This window comes from Bos taurus, chromosome 3 (genome assembly GCF_002263795.3).
Source record: "Bos taurus isolate L1 Dominette 01449 registration number 42190680 breed Hereford chromosome 3, ARS-UCD2.0, whole genome shotgun sequence".
NCBI lineage: Eukaryota > Metazoa > Chordata > Mammalia > Artiodactyla > Bovidae > Bos > Bos taurus.
In genome coordinates, this window is record NC_037330.1 from 81,494,272 (window position 1) to 81,510,789 (window position 16,518).

At 41.2% G+C, this 16,518-nt stretch overlaps 1 protein-coding gene across 2 annotated transcripts in view; it reads right to left on the minus strand.

Annotated features, from left to right (window-relative positions):
• The window catches only part of ROR1 (receptor tyrosine kinase like orphan receptor 1), a 469,060-nt gene that overhangs the window by 161,599 nt on the left and 290,943 nt on the right, over window positions 1–16,518 (minus strand). The gene's annotated exons all lie outside the window — the stretch shown is intronic.

The following is a 16,518-nucleotide window of genomic DNA, read 5'->3' on the forward strand; positions in this document are numbered from 1 at the left end:
TTCTCAACCCTCCGGAACATCACTATCGCCTGAGGAATAATAATAAAAGAAATTCCATGGCACCTGGGTCTCAGCCCTAGCAATTCACATTTAGTTGATCCTGGGTGGAGTCCACATTTATGCATTTTTTATATGCTACTCAAATGATTCTCCTCAGCAGTGAACGTAGAACACTTGGCTAGAGTAGTTACAGCTATCTGACTACTGATCCTTGCTGGGCTCCCTGCTAAGCCCTGTTTTTACGGATCAAAAGATCTCCAGAAAGATTCTCTACTATCGATACATCCCTCATTGTTCCAAAGAAAGCAGCCCTGAGCCACTAAACATGCTGCCTAAGGTCATGTTATTGATCAAGAGTGAAACCACAGCTCCAAACAAGACATCTGTCTTGAACTGGCCAGTCTTCAAACCTGTCTCCAGTCAAGTACAGAGATGACTCAATGAAGATAAACATTTTCTGGCTGAACCAGGCTGCTGAAGACCATGGGACATGATGGCTAAACAAAAACAAAAACAAAAAAAGTCCCCACAAACCCAACACTCTGGCCTAACACTCACTTTTTCTTAAAAGTTAAAGTACTAATGCTTCAGGCTGAGCTCAGGCTTGTGACCTCTGAGGGGGTTTAAAGAGTGTCTGTAGCTACAGTTAACCAGGTACCTTTAAAAAGCAAAAGCAGTAGGTGGGGGCATTATCTCAGAATAAAAAAGAGGAGTCTAAGTGAAATAAGTTAAACTTATAATAAACAAAAGGAGTATCCATAGCACCAAAGATAACAAGCAGTCAATGAAGGGGGAGGAAACTCACAGACATCAGAAATGGTTCTGCAAATGTGCACTTAGAGCAAACCTCCTATAAATCTGGACTAGGGAAAAGATGCCGTCTTTATAAGTCCTTCCTTAGGAAGCACAGAAAGAGCACCTAGCAATTCAAGAAAGTTTAAAAAAACTTTGCCACCACCAAGAGGTTTGTTTTAAAGAATAGGTCTTTTTTTTTACAAGTAGGCCAATTGTATGTAAATGGACTCTTAAAAACTCAGGAAAACTACTTTTTCCTCTGAAGTAGTTAAGATCTACAGAGAATGAATGGCTGGCCTCCAGCCTTGAGATGACTGTGTTCCGGCTATAATTAAAAAAGGTAGGAGGAGAGGGGAATAAACATATGTTGAACACTGATTCTATCAGGCCTTTACATACATTACTGTATTTTATCCTTTCCAGACCCCTGTCATTTCTACAGGTTTTTCTAGCCTCATCCTAAGGAAGACACCCACGGCTTACAGAGGTTTTAGCATAACTAGGTCAAGGCTGTCTGTGACTGGACTCTGTTGTATCCTGACTTCCTTCTGCCCCTACTCCCAACCTGCCCCATCTCAACTTACTGTTTTATACCCTAGTGTCACTGGGCTTCCCTGGTGGCTAATACGGTAAAGAATCTGCCTGCAATGCAGGAAATCCAGGTTCGATCCCTGGGTAGGGAAGATCCCCTGGAGAAGGAAATGGCTACCTGCTCCAGTAATCTTGCCTGGAGAATTTCATAGACAGAGGAGACTGACAAGCTACAGTCCACGGGGTCACAAAGAGCAACACACACACACATACACCCTAGTGTCACCAAGAACTTCTTCCATTAACACCTCACTTGAATCCATCTGGATGGTACCCCCTTGTCTGGCAAAGATGCTGTGGTCTTCACCTGCCCTTACTGTTACTCCTGGAGCAGGTTATCTGCTGAGATCACTGGCCACTGCTAACAGGGTTACTCTAGTGACTTTTTTCCTAGTTGTAGACTTCTGTGGATTTCGGTGATTTATTGGACCACCCGTTCTATTTTACCACAATGTCTGTCATTTTATCACTTGAGGGTATCGTTTTTACTTCACATTGATCCTGTGTGCATATTTTGTTCACATTTAGAAATAATAAGAACACTTTGAAATGATGAACAGAAACACACTTAACCATCAGGACAATGACTTGATTTTTGACATGACCAATCTCTTTGAACTGAAATTCACCAGGACACAAGGTTTCTGGCTTGGGGAATGGTCTCTGCTTCTTAGAGAAATATTCCTAATCTTGTTCCTGACTCCCTAGGTCTCTATCCATCCCAACTTTGAAATGGTCCAAAAAAATTTAACTACTCTGCTCCCACCCCAACCCCACCCCTGTTTTCAGCTGAATGCTAGGATGATAAATAAATTCATGGGCCAAAGAATTCTTCAGGTATAGGGTAGATCTACATTCAAAGACATTACTAGCAGCTTTTCCCCAATCCTACAAAATCAAACCAAGTAATACCAGCAAAACCATGAGCTGTATCTTGTTTCATTATAACATTGCTCTTATTGTTTAGTTGCTCAGTTGTGTCCGACTCTTTGTGACCCCATGGATGATACACCAGGCCCCTTTGTCCAAGGGATTTCCCAGGCAAGAATATTGGAGTGGGTTGCCATTTCCTCCTCCGGGGGATCTTCTCGACCCAGGGATCAAACCCATGTCCCTTGCATTGGCAGGCAGATTCTTTACTGCTGAGGGAAGCCCAAGGCTCTAACTTAGAAACAACAAAAAGCAAAGCTTTTGACTCCTGGACTCGGGCCCTGCATGCCACACTGAAACCTGAAAACTGCCTTATCTCCCTTTATGGTTGAACTATGAACCTTTGTAAAATGCTGACGGACCTTTGCTAGAGCAGCACAGGATGAGAGGGTCCACATAATGAACTTTAAAATGACTGGAGATAGTATCTAGAAGGCCAGGCCCGAGATACGTTTCTGGTTTGGACTGTGGCCAACACAAACAGAACACATCATAAGTCATCTCTGCGATTTCAATACCGTGGCTAAGAGACGCCTCAGCATCAGCAGGATGTGTGATGCTTGCTATGGAAGCCTGTAGATGCTTCTACATCAGGCACAAGCAACGGCTGTGCATTCAGCCCTGCTAGGGAGCTCTGTGTGAGGAAGAACCAAGCCATGTTAAGCACCTTCTGAGATCAAGTCCTTGTGTATGTTCACTGCACAGGCCTAATTCTGTAACAAGCAGTTTGGCCAGTCAAGAGAAATTCTCAAGCATTCAATGGTTCTAAGTGGAGCCTGAGTGGTTTTCCAAATAAAAGTTTGCCGTTCTGGCCAAGGAATTTCTCTTCCTATAGGGACCACACAGCTATACCTTCTCAGTCTCCTAAAGCCACATCTTGACTGAGCAGGACTCGAATCCCTTTCTGTGTCAATCCCAGTCTTCTAGCTCCACTCCATGAAGTCCAAAACCCCCATCTCAAGCTATCTCAGAAAATAAACTTCAGGGAACATGAAAGGGCACACAAAACATTCTTCTCCCATCTCTATTCACTGTCCAGGATTTGCACTTCAAATTTTGAAGGCATCTTTTGACCTGACCACATCTCAGGTCTCCTGTTAGCAGGGCAATGCATAAGGGAAGTTCTTGTCACCCAAATATTCTCTGTCCTGAATGGGATGGTTTTGCCCTTAAAGTTGGAACCAAATTCCTCAACAATTAGAGATTATTGGCTTCACTGCTTTTTCAAGAAACCAGAAAAGTACTAAGCCATCCAGAATGAAAACTGCAGTGGGTAATATTTTCTTAATATTAACTGCAAGCAGCAACAATCAAACACACAAGATTGAACATTGGGGGTTGAACCAGGCTCTTTTCAGTGTTACAAGCAACTTAAATCTAGCACAGGTTTGCTCTAAATAGATGCAGAAAATGCTTGATGACTAAATGAACCAAAGGACTTAGGTACCTGTGTTCCAAGATCTCTCCTGCTGGCTATAGAATCAAATAGAAAGAAACAATCGTGATCTGAGTATGTTCATGGTGACAGAGGGCCCCAGAAGGGGGGAACTTAACCTGCTTTCTGGGCCAGAGGAGTCACAGAAGGGCTTCCTAAGGAGATGACATTGAGTAGCAGGTAAGATTTTTTTAGAAAGGAAGAGATATGTCTTCTGTCCTTCTGGAGCCTCTTAAGATCCTGAAGGAAAGAAAAGGGATCTCACTTGAAAGTACAAGTCAGAGTGAGCATAAAAGTTAAGCATGTGGTCAAGAGAGTGAGTGTTGAAGGCATCAGGAGAGAGGGGAGGTGAGATTAATATGGGCTGGCTGGGGGGCTGTGTGGCAATGGCAGAGGGGTCCCACAGCCCCCTGCCTTTTGTCAGGCAGAATGTACAAGAGCCAGAGCAGAGTGGATGGGAGAGAAACCCCAGATTTCCTGTCCTCTTGCTGGGAATGTGCAGGCATTTAGAGGAGGGAAGGAGTCCAGAGAAGGAGAAAACAGAAGAAAAATAAGCAAACACTTATTAAACATCTGTGTAGGCACTGGGGCGGTACTTGTCCCATCTTTTCTGGACTTCACAGAGTACTGATGGAAAAGAAACTGATAAAAATAATCAAAAGGGGAAGATGCAAGAAAAAAATGTTTCTGCTTTGGAAGGGGTGAGCACATCTAGCCATATAAGTCAGGGAAGGCTTGAGAGAGGAGGGAGTCACACTCGAGCTGGGCCTTGATGGAGAGCAGAGGCTGGAAGCCAGAGAAAGCAAGGCTGCGGAGAGAGGGAGGGAGCGAGGGCACTGGGCAGGAGCCATACAGCTGTTGGGGACACGCAAGACATCAGCATTGATGCCCCCCCCCAACCCCAGCATGTCCCACACTCATCTGCTGCTACAGTGTAGTTCCTTCTGCTTCCTCACTTCCTGTGTTCCTTAGTGGGGTCATCACGGAGGCAGGAAGTTCCTCCTTCTGCAGGATTGCCCTGCACGTGACATGGTGTTTACCAACATAGGCCCTTGCCCAGTAAATGTCAGCTGCATCCCCGAATCATCAGGACAATGAAAAACAGCACCCACATATCCAACCACACTGAGAGTGCTTGAAACATCTTTACATCATGAACTTCATAACTATCATGTTAACAGATACCTCTCCAAGTCCCTCCTCCCCTGATACTCCTACAGCTCAGCTTAAGGGGAAAATCTGTGTTCAGAGCTGGGCTTCCTGAAGTATGAGCTGACCCAGCAGGGCAGGGAACATAAGTCAGTGAGGAGCTGGGATGGGGAGGGGGTGGTTTCCTGGGGTTCCAATTTTGTATCCCTATTTCTTCCTCCATAAATAGACACCACTCCAGTGTTCTTGCCTGGAGAGTCCCAGGGACAGGGAAGCCTGGTGGGCTGCTGTCTATGGGGTCACACAGAGTTGGACATGGCTGAAGTGACTTAGCAGCAGTAGCAGTAGCAGTAGCAGTGAGTGACTGTGACTAGGAGTGGCAAAGCAAATGGAAAGGATGTAACTGTCAGGGGGGCAGAAGCCAGAGGTTGCCAGGCAACCATGGCTCCCAACTCAAACGCAAGCTCCTTGAGGCCAGGGATAAATGCTGATTTCCTTTCACCTCTCCTATATGTGAAGAAGTAGAAGGCAGAGATACAGAAATGTCTGCAAATCCACTGACACTCTTCTCATTATACAGAGTGAAGTAAGCCAGAAAGAAAAACACCAATACAGTATACTAACGCATATATATGGAATTTAGAAAGATGGTAACAATGACCCTGTGTACGAGACAGCAAAAGAGACACTGATGTATAGATCAGTCTTCTGGACTCTGTGGGAGAGGGAGAGGGTGGGGAGATTTGGGAGAATGGCATTGAAACATGTATAATATCATGTATGAAAAGAGTCGCCAGTCCAGGTTCAATGCACGATACTGGATGCTTGGGGCTGGTGCACTGAGATGACCCAGAGGGAGGGTATGGGGAGGGAGGAGGGAGGAGGGTTTAGGATGGGGAGCACGGGTATACCTGTGGTGGATTCATTTCGATGTTTGGCAAAACTAATACAATATTGTAAAGTTTAAAAATAAAATAAAAAAAAAAAAAGGCAGTGTCTGTGTCTCCATTCCTTGTTCCTAGGGGGGCCTCTGTGATTGTTCTGATGAACACGATGTTGCAGAAGTGTCACATGTGAGCAACTTCTGAGGCTAGATTAGAAAAGGCTACATAGCCTCTGCTAGTCTCTTTTGGCACAGTTCCTCTTCGAGCTTTCAAGCACCATGTAAGAAGTCCAGTTTCTCTGAGGCCATCATGTGGAGAGTCCATGGAGAGAGAGAAAGAGTCGCTTTTAGAGCCCCAGCTGTTTCAACCATAAGCTGTCTGAATCCTCTCACACCAGACACTAGATATGTGAATGACAAAGCCTTCAAGATAACCCCAACCCCAGCTACATGTGACTTCAACCACATGAGACCCTGAGCAAGAACCAGAGATAGAGTCCAGTTGACTTACAGAATCATTATTAATAAGTGATGATTATTTGAAGCCATTAAGTTTGGATTGGTTTGTTACCCAGCAATAGATGACTGATAAATAGTCTCACTTGAAATTCTAAGGAGTGAAATAAATTCTCCAGAATAGCAGATATTGATGGAAGACATGCCTTGCGATAGAGTCTGGGTTAGGAAGAACAGGTAATGATTCATCCACAGCTCCTGCTTTCAAGGGGCTTCCAAGGGAGATAAGAGATGGACATAGATGATTAGCGATATTTAAGAAGAGAGCAACAAGAGAGGCACAGAGAACAGTATACTCTGAGAGAATTCTGGATGAATTTGCTCGATGATGGACTAGCAAAGGTAGCCAGGTGTCCTTCAGATGGGAAACCCCATGGAATGAAGTGAAAATAAGCATAAGAATTTTAATTCTACCACACAGTTAAGTTATTGAACATAGAAAGAATGACTCCGTGACTTGCCATAGAACAGGAGCTTTTGAAATATGTATTTGTTGGCTGGATATATATGGACAGTACTAGGGGGCCAGCTAGAATGGATGTAAGGCATTAGGGAGCCAGCCTAGAAAGAGTACTGTCTGGTTTAAGAACTAGAGGTCCAGGGATCAAGTACTGGCTGTGTGACCTTGGGCAAATCACTTCACATCTATAGTTTTCAGTTTCCCCATCTGTCTAATGAGAGGATAAGACTAAGAGATCTCTGAGGTTTGTTCCCAATTCAAAACTTCCAGCAGGCACAAAAGAGGAAGTACAAACATTTACCTATTTTTTCACTATGTCATCTCTGTAATCAAACACACACACATGCTTGAGAGAATCAACCTATGTCTGTTAAGACTCTGCATGTAGTAAGCTAGCTCAAGCTAATCTAAGAGGGTGAGGAGGGACTGATGATGTGGATGGGGAATTTAACATAGGCTGCAAGGGTTTTCATGGCATTATGGCAAAGCATCCAGAGGAACAGGAACCAGGACTGGAAAGCTGCTGGGAATCAGGTCAAGACTCTCCCTCCCACCCCCGATCTCTGATTTTCTCTATGAGTCTACTACTTAAATCTCTCTTTTGCAAACCAGCTTTCTTGGCTTTTCAACACACAACACAGATCCATTGCATGGCCCCCACATTCATCTCAGGGCACTAACAGCAACTCAAAAACACTGACTGTTTGTCTCTGAATTCCAATTCCAAATTCTCAGGAAAGAGACTCTGGCTGGCTCAGTGTGGTTAGGGCATCTCCTTCCTAATCCAATCAACTCTCCCCAGAGAGGTAGGGTTATATAACATAAGCATGACTGTTGAAGACCCATCTCAGTGGGTCCAGGGAGCAGTTAACAGATAATGGGGCAGTTACTGTAAAGTAGGCAGGCTCCTTCAGAGCTGTCTATTACAAAATTCAAGAAAATGAAAGGACTATTGTGTAGATTATCAATAAGGATGAAAATTCTCTAACTTAAGCTCCTTCTTCATGTGAACTGAAATTCTTTCCAAAACCACTTCAGAAACTGACCCATTTCATGGAAAAACAGTTACTTTCCACTCTCACCCAGACCCTGTATAATTATCATTGTTTTCTAGCACATTTAGGATGAACCCTGTGAACATTAAAGCAATGCCAGCTCACAAGGAGACCTTCAAACTCAGGGTTGCCAGGGCCTCCTTTCTTGCCACTTTATCAAATGAAGTGACTTGAAAAACATAAACAAATGCCTCCTCTGAACTCCGCACCAATTACTACAAGCTATTGAGGGGTTTGGGTGTCACTTTAGAAGCCACTCTGTTTGTGGACAGTCCAGCAAGAGAATTAAGTCAAACCATTAGGGAGATTCTACAGAAAGGTAGCTGCCTCAAGATTAATGCTTTTGAAAAAAGGAAAAGCAGTTATTTTTTGACATTTTGACAATCACTTTCAGATCTGGTTCTTATTTGTCCCATTTTTGCCTTTAAAAGGTTTTCTTTTTTTTCCTTCCTTACTGAAAATATCAGGAAATTTAGAACAGAAACTTACAATAAAACATGTCCCCTGACCCTCTGATCTATCAATCTTTTATATAAACAAAAATACTTAGAGAAGCCTGGAAGAAGGCATTTCTTGGGAGTTACCTGATGTTAGTTGCTGTATTGATCATTACCTTGCAATTGCTTTGGGGGAAATGTAGAACAGAGAGAACAGGAGAAGGCAGAGAATGAGTGTGCAAGAGTATATGTCCATGTGTACGTGGCTGTGTGCAAAAGAGAGAAAAAGAGAACTCAATAACTCACTTTAGCTATAAATGCTTTAAAATCTTACAGATGCCAACAGGACACCCTCTTGCATAGTTTTTCTCCAATCCTTCCATTTTTGTAAGCTATGCTATTCACAAATGAGATATTCAAGAAACACCAGTTCTGAAATAAAAACGTGCATACCACCAGTGGAAAAGCAAACAAAAGCAGCTAATGTACTGTAGCTAAAAAAATTTTCAAACAAAGTGGCAGTAATTTACTGCCCTTGCTCTTAGCTGGACCCCATGAACATAATCAGAACCTCCAGGACTGATGGGAAAGTATGATTTACAGTAAGTCTCAAGATAATAAAAGAAAATGAAAAAGCAAATTGTGCATGAACATGAAAGCTGTATTTCTTCTACTTTCAGCAACTGAATCAAATTTCCAGCCAGAATTTCAGACTGAAATTTAGAAGTCCCTCAAGAAGCAAACTATAAGCCAAGCAGCACCCACACTTGGACACTGCCCCAGCATGCCTGAATGATCTAATTAATATGTGGAGATGACAGTGATTGGGAAGATGCACACCACACCATGGGCCTGAGTAGCTGTAAAGAGATAGGCAGCCCTGGGTTTCAGTTCTGATTGTGTCACTTGCTGTCAAATGTCCCTGGGCAAATGTACCTCCCAGCTCTATTAATACCTGCTGCCTCACTTTGTTATGTGGATTAAATGATATAAAGTATATAAAGCTCTTGGGAGAGTGTTCAGCACATGTTAGTTTCAATAAATTCTGTTATAAATTATAACTACTACCCTTTGTTAAATGAGTTAGTATAGTGAAAGAGCTTAGAATAGTACCTGATACATAATAAAGTATTTATATAGGTAAGTGCCAATATTTATTACTATACAATAAAACCTCAGTGAATCAGCATGTTTAGATAATGGGGTGACAAAGTTAATCTATTTTCATCTTAAAAACCTCCTCTTCAGTGTTCCAAGTTGTTGAAAATCCTTTTGAAATATATTAGTCTACTTTCCAGGGTTAGTAAATATAATAGGTTAAGTATCCATTTAAAACTTTTTACACTGGATCTTGCATGACTCCAGGAACATACATCAGAAACTCTGGATTCCAGTACCAACTCTTACGTCTGTCAGCTGTGTAAGTTTAGGCCTCGGTTCATTCATCTGTACGTGAGGATGAGGATATCTGTCATGCTTTCCCTTGATAGTTTTGATGACTACAAAATCTGTTATTACTGCTCTTTAGGACAGCCTGTTTAGGACATCTAGGGATGCATACACATAAGGGTGTAAAGATTCTAGATTGGACCAAGGATGTTGTTGTTTAACTGTGGTAAAATATATGTAACATAAAATTTACCATTTTAACCATTTTTAAGTGTATAATTCTGGAGAAGGAAATGGCAACCCACTCCAGTGTTCTTACCTGGAGAATCCCAGGGACGGGGGAGCCTGGTGGGCTGCCGTCTATGGGGTCCCACAGAGTTGGACACGACTGAAGCAATTTATCAGTAGCAGCAGCAAGTGTACAATTCAGTGGCATTAAGTACATTAATATTAGTGCAACCATCATCACCATCCACCCAAAGAACGTTTTTCATATTCCCCAACTAAGACTTAGTTCCCATTAAACAATGATTCCCATTCTTCCTGCTTCCCCACCCCTGGAAACCATCATTCTACTTTCTCTATCAATTTGACTACTCTAGGTTTCTCATATGAGGGCTTCCCTGGTAGCTCAGCTGGTAAAGAATATACCTGCAATGCAGGTATCTCATATAAGTGGAAAAATACAAGATATTGCTTTTTCAATAAATCCCGTATTTATTTTCTTACTTTTCCCATCTTTGTCTTTAAAGGTTGAGTGCAGAATACAATGTCAGTTAATTGCAGATTTCATTTTGTGGGTTCAAATTCTTGAGATTTTCAACCAAACTGTGATTTAGGAGTAAAGACACACTGCCCTGATAGCATGATGTGGCCAATGACTCAGTCTGGTCTCAAACACAAGTTTGGAAGACTTCTCAGAGGCTATGCAATGAGGGCAAGGGAATGCATCTGGTCCCACCTCCACCACACAAGTACTGTTTGATTAAATCTTTCTCCTCTCTGAGTCATGTCTGTTAAACTTGAGGCTGACTAGGTTAAATGATCCCAAAGTAGTGTCAACTTCATAGTCAAATGTTTTGATGACATTCTTCCCTTCAGTTCAGTTCAGTTTAGTTGCTTAGTCATGTCCGACTCTTTGCAACCCCATAGACTGCAGCACGCTAGGCTTCCCTGTCCATCACCAACTCCCAGAGCTTGCTCAAACTCATATCCATTGAGTCAGTGATGCCATCCAACCATCGTATCCTCTGTCATCCCCTTCTCTTCCTGCTTTCAATCTTTCTCAGCATCAGGGTTTTTTCCAATGAGTCAGTTCTTTGCATCAGGTGGCCAAAGTGTTGGAGTTTCAGCTTCAGCATCAGTCCTTCCAGTGAATATTCAGGGCTGATTTCCTTTAGGATTGACTGGTTTGATCTCCTTGCAGTCAGATTGACTGGTGTGATTCTTGCCTTGGAATTTACTAAAAAATATCATTCTCTCTCTCCACCTCCATCAAGGAACTCGTGTTTTGTATAAAACAAATGGAACAAGAGGAGGATTTCTGTGATATTTTCCCTGGGAAAATAAATCAGAAGCAAAGAAAAAAAAAAAAAAAAAACAAAAACAGCAACAATAAAAAATTGAACTTCTTTTAGATGTTCCTGGCACTTTCATTCAATGTTGTCATCTCTCCCCTGACCAGGGTGAAGTGGGGGTGTGGTGGGGCAAAAGACAGAATAGACAGGATTCTTCCTAGCACATGCCAAAATGTTAAAAAAAAAAAAACCATGCATATACATATACATACACCCCCACACAAGTGAAGGCCTTGCTCAAATTCAAGACTATGACTTCATACAGGAAAGAGAACATTGAGTTAAACTATCTGAATTGAGAAGATAGAGATATACAATCATTTAAAAATTATTTCTAAACTTAGACTAACAGGATTCTAAGGTCTAATATTGTTGAATACAGAAAGCAGGGTAGCCAAATATAAGATATCACAGACCAAAACAGCTGCATATTTGGAGTGAACAACTATCCTTATCATTCATAAACTTCCCAAACTTGGATGCATTTGTATGAGGAGACATTTCTGGTCTGATAAGAGCCTGACTCTAGAAGAACAAGACCCAAATTCTTATGGAGGAGACATGTTCACACATGAATCACCCTGAAAAATGGTGGCTGCTTCAGAATACTGGCTGTGTGCAGCAGAAGCTGGCAGTGAAGGGGCTCAGTGTATGGGCCCCCACTTTCAGCATGGAATGTAATCAGGATAGCAAAACTAAGTACCTTATCCATCTGACTTCTTATATATTTTGTCCTTTTTTTTCCCCAGATGAAATAGCCCTTGTTTTAAAACTGTTGCCATTATCTAGGCCAGGCTAGAAAACTGTTGCCACCATCTAGCCTCAGTTCAGTTCAGTTGTTCAGTCGTGTCCAACTCTTTGTGACCCCATGGAATGCAGCATGCCAGGCTTCCCTGTCCATCACCAACTCCCGGAGCTTGCTCAAACTCATGTCCATTGAGTTGGTGATGCCGTCTAACCGTCTCATCCTCTGTTGTTCCCTTCTCCTCCTGCCTTCAATCTTTCCCAGCATCAGAGTCTTTTCCAATGACTCAGTTCGTCGCATCAGGTGGCCAAAATATTGGAGTTTCAGCTTCAGCATCAGTCCTTCCAATGATTATTCAGGACTGATTTCCTTTAGGATTGACTAGTTGATCTCCTTGCAGTCCAAGGGACTCTCAAGAGTCTTCTCCAACACCACAGTTTAAAAGCATCAATTCTTCAGCGCTCAGCTTTAAGGTCCAACTCACACCCATACATGACTACTGGAAAAACTATAGCTTTGATTGACAGACCTTTGTTGGCAAAGTAATGTCTCTGCTTTTTAATATGCTGTCTAGGTCGGTCATAGCTTTTCTTCCAAGGAACAAGCATCTTTTATTTCATGACTGCAGTCACCATCTGCAGTGATTTTGGAGCCCAAGAAATTTTGTTAGCATGGGTATTTCCAAAGCTGTTTCCACCAGACAGCTTCATAAATATGAACCAATGGAACCACTAACACATGAAATACTTTAATGATAATTTGCAATAATTTTAATAACAGTTTTATAATGTATCTTTTCTGAAAAAGAATGACAGAAGATAGGTTTTATAGGTCTATTCCCATTAAATCAATGTCAGGGATTGAGAATCCCTGAGTTATAGCATTTTAGAAATAGAAAAGACTTAATTATATCAATTTCCCCAAAGCATTCCTTCATGACTCCCTCCCCGGGATGGGTCTCTGTCCCTAACTCTTTTGTCTCTTTTTACCTCTTTTATATTTTGTCCTACTTCCTTTCGAAGAGAATGGGCTGCCTTTCTGGGTGCCTGGTGTCCTCTGCCAGTGTTCAGAAGTTGTTTTGTGGAAGTTGCTCAGCATTCAAATGACCTTTTGATGAATTTGTGGGGGAGAAAGTGGTCTCCCTGTCCTATTCCTCCACCATCTTAGGGCTGCCCCCTCCCCCAAAGCATTCCTGATATAGCATTTCTAAAAAATGTTCACATAGTCTGCTTAAATACATTTAGGGGGAGGGAAATCAATTCTTCATGAAGGAATGAGTGAAGGAGACTAACTCATGAGATTATACTAGGTCTTTAGACTTTTGGAACTTTAGTTTTATCATCTATAAAAGAAGAGAACTATTTTATAAGGCTATGTGAGAGGAGAAATAATGTGTGAAGACCAACTCTTAAGCTCTTGGTTATCAATGAACATCAATTTTCTTCCCTTTTCCATTTTTTTTAAAAATTAAAAAGGTCTTTCATATACTGCACTGAAATTTACTTCTTTGTAACTTTAATCTGGTAGTCTCAATTCAAAACTGTCAGGGAACACAGAACCATTTTCTCTCTCCCCTCTGTAAGGCACCACTTCCAACATTTGAAGAGTCATGAGGCTTCCTGTAGTCTTCTCTTCTTCAGCCTAAACCTACCTAATTCCTTAGAACTAATGAATAACTCAAGTCACATCCTTAGGGAGTACCAATAGAATTAGGGGTAGGTCAGTTGAGAGAATATTAAGGCAGAGTCTCTGCTTTCAAGAGGCCTGAATATATAATGTAGTCCGGGTAAAAGAGGGACTAAATCAAAGTGTTATTATTGTATAAGAAAAGGAACAACTAAATTTCATGAGAAAATCAAAGAAGCCTTCATGGGAAGTGACACTTGAGTTGGATACTCAAGAACTGAAAGGATTTGGGAAGGCAGAAAGCTTATGCTGGGGGAATAACATAAGCAAAAGCATGGAGAAGTGAAAATGTAAGAGATGTTTAAAGAAGGCTGCTATGGACTGAATTGTATCCTCCTAAAATTCATATGTTGAAGCCTTTACTTCCAATGAGACTGTATTTGGTGATAGGGCTTTCAGGATATAAGCAAGGTTAAATGAGGTCTTGAGTGAGGACCTCATCAGATAGGACTGGTGGCCTTATACGGAGCAGAATCTCTGTCTCCCTCCTCCTTTTCCTCTCTCTCTCTGCTATTTCTTGGCACAGTGAAAAGGCAACCTTTGCAAATTAGGAAGAACATCATCACCAGAAACAGATCCCTCATGGACCTCAGTTTCAGGCTTTCCAGTCTCTAGAACTGTGAGAGGATAAATTTCCGCTGTTCAAGCCACACAGTCCATGATATTTATTACAGCAGCCCCCACAGACTAATACAAAGGGCAACTACTGAGGTGAATCAACGAGTAAAGACCTAAGAGAAGAGTGGATGGGTATACTGACCAACTGGCAAGAGGAACTATAAATGGCCAGGCTTCAGAGACAGAAAGCCTAATGCTCAAATCTTGGTTTTGCTGCTTTATTAATTGACCTTATGCTAGTTTCTCAACCTCTTTGAACTTATGCCTCTTCTTTGTTAATGGTAGAAAGATAATATATAATATACGTAAGCACTACTTATGATATATATTATTCTTGGTAATATATGTAAGTACTACTACCTGGCACATGGAAGGTACTTTATAAATGCTAAAAATTATTATAGTATTGTAATTACTGTTACCATAAAACTGGCACTGAGGTAAGACATTAGAGAGATAGGAGATGTTCAGTGATCTAAATACACCTTAAAAGTATCTACTAGCTAAAAGACGATGCATATTCTCTATTCTTAATGATCCTGAATGGGGGTCACATCTCCTAGAATGCCAGTAATAGAATCTAGTTCTGAACAAGGAATTGTTGTTTGAAGAACAGTAGGAACTATGGGAGAAAATGAACATGCAATTTTGGCATTCATGTGGTTTAAGGAAATAAATCTGGGGCATGGCAGGATGTGTCCTTGATATGCTTTCTGCTATGCAAACTTCCATGCATTCTGTAACACCCAGTTCAAATGCCACGACCTCCATAAAGCCTTATCCACAACTCACTCATATTTTCTATCTTTACCCTTTCCTTTTAGTCTGTTTCTCCCATGAGACTGTGAGCCTCTTGAAGACAGGCACATATTATCACAGTTTCTGGTACATAAAGTTCAGCAAACACTTTTCAAATGCATTAATGGGACAAATAGGAATGCTGAGTTTAAAAAGTTCAGAGAAACAGAAAGAAGCTCAAAAACATGATCCTCAATTATATACAAGTGTAAGAGAGATAGCTCTCCATACTTGCAATAAGAAAAGATATAATCAGGTTGGGGGTTCTGTCTAAATCCTTTCCCAGCCAACAGTCATATCAATGTCTTAGACAAGGACCAAATGAATAAGATACAAAGTTGGAAGGTTTTAAGTATGCTAAATGATAACATCAAATGACATGATAAATGAAGTATATTGAAATAAAATATGAATACTGGGTCAGTCAGTTCAATCAATAATAAGATGATGCTACCCAAAGGCTTAGAATTTTGGCTGAAAGAATAAAAATGCAAAAGGAGGAGATGGTGCTGCTGCATCTTATGTGGTCCAGGTCTACCAGGAATACTGTGTGCTCACTCCAGGAGGCTACCTCTTTTGGGGGAAGGATCTAGAAAACAAGTTAGGAGGAAAAATAATGAAAAGAACAGTAACTGTTTAGCCTGAGAAAGAGAAGATTCTGTGGGCAATAACGTGATAACGATAATGCACTACCACAGTCATGTATGTTCTCCCCTAATCCTTAAGGTCATCTCAAGACGTCTACGTGTCCATATGCCAGATCCTCTACCTAAGAGCAGAAAAGACCCCCAGAGTCTATCTGTCATTTTATTCCAAAGTTCAAAGCAATACTGAAACTAATGAAGACATCTATGTAACAATAAGTTTCATAACAGATTACTGAAATTATTATTTAATGGCATTGATTTTGACCCTTGCTTCTCTTCAGTATACTTACAAACTTATCAGGAGATGTACTATGCCTTTCTTTATTAATCATAGGTTATAAAACACTGTTTCAAACAGTACACACGCATCTTAGAACCTTAGAACTAAAGAAATCTTGAGACATAATTAGGTCATAAATGACAACCCACAACTGCTCAGCATGTTAAGTGCTCACAGTTAGAATGTATAATAATAGGAATTTTTAAATTCTTGTTTTATAGATGATAAAAAATTAGACTCCAAGAGGTTAAGTAATTTACTGAAGACCATACAGCTATTGAGCACCCGAGTGGAAACAAGGCCAATATGACTATGAAGAGCAGTTTTCATACACTTTCTGACAAGGTGTAGACATGGTAGGAAGTATGAAAATGAAGGCCAGTTGGTTCAGCATAAGAAAGACCATCCTAACCTTAGAACTTCTCAAAAGGAAGAGTAGACTAGGCTTCTATAATGTCACTAAAGAAAGTGTTCATGTAAAAGCTTTCTAATCAGAAAGTGTTCATATAGAAGGTCAGTGTGGAATC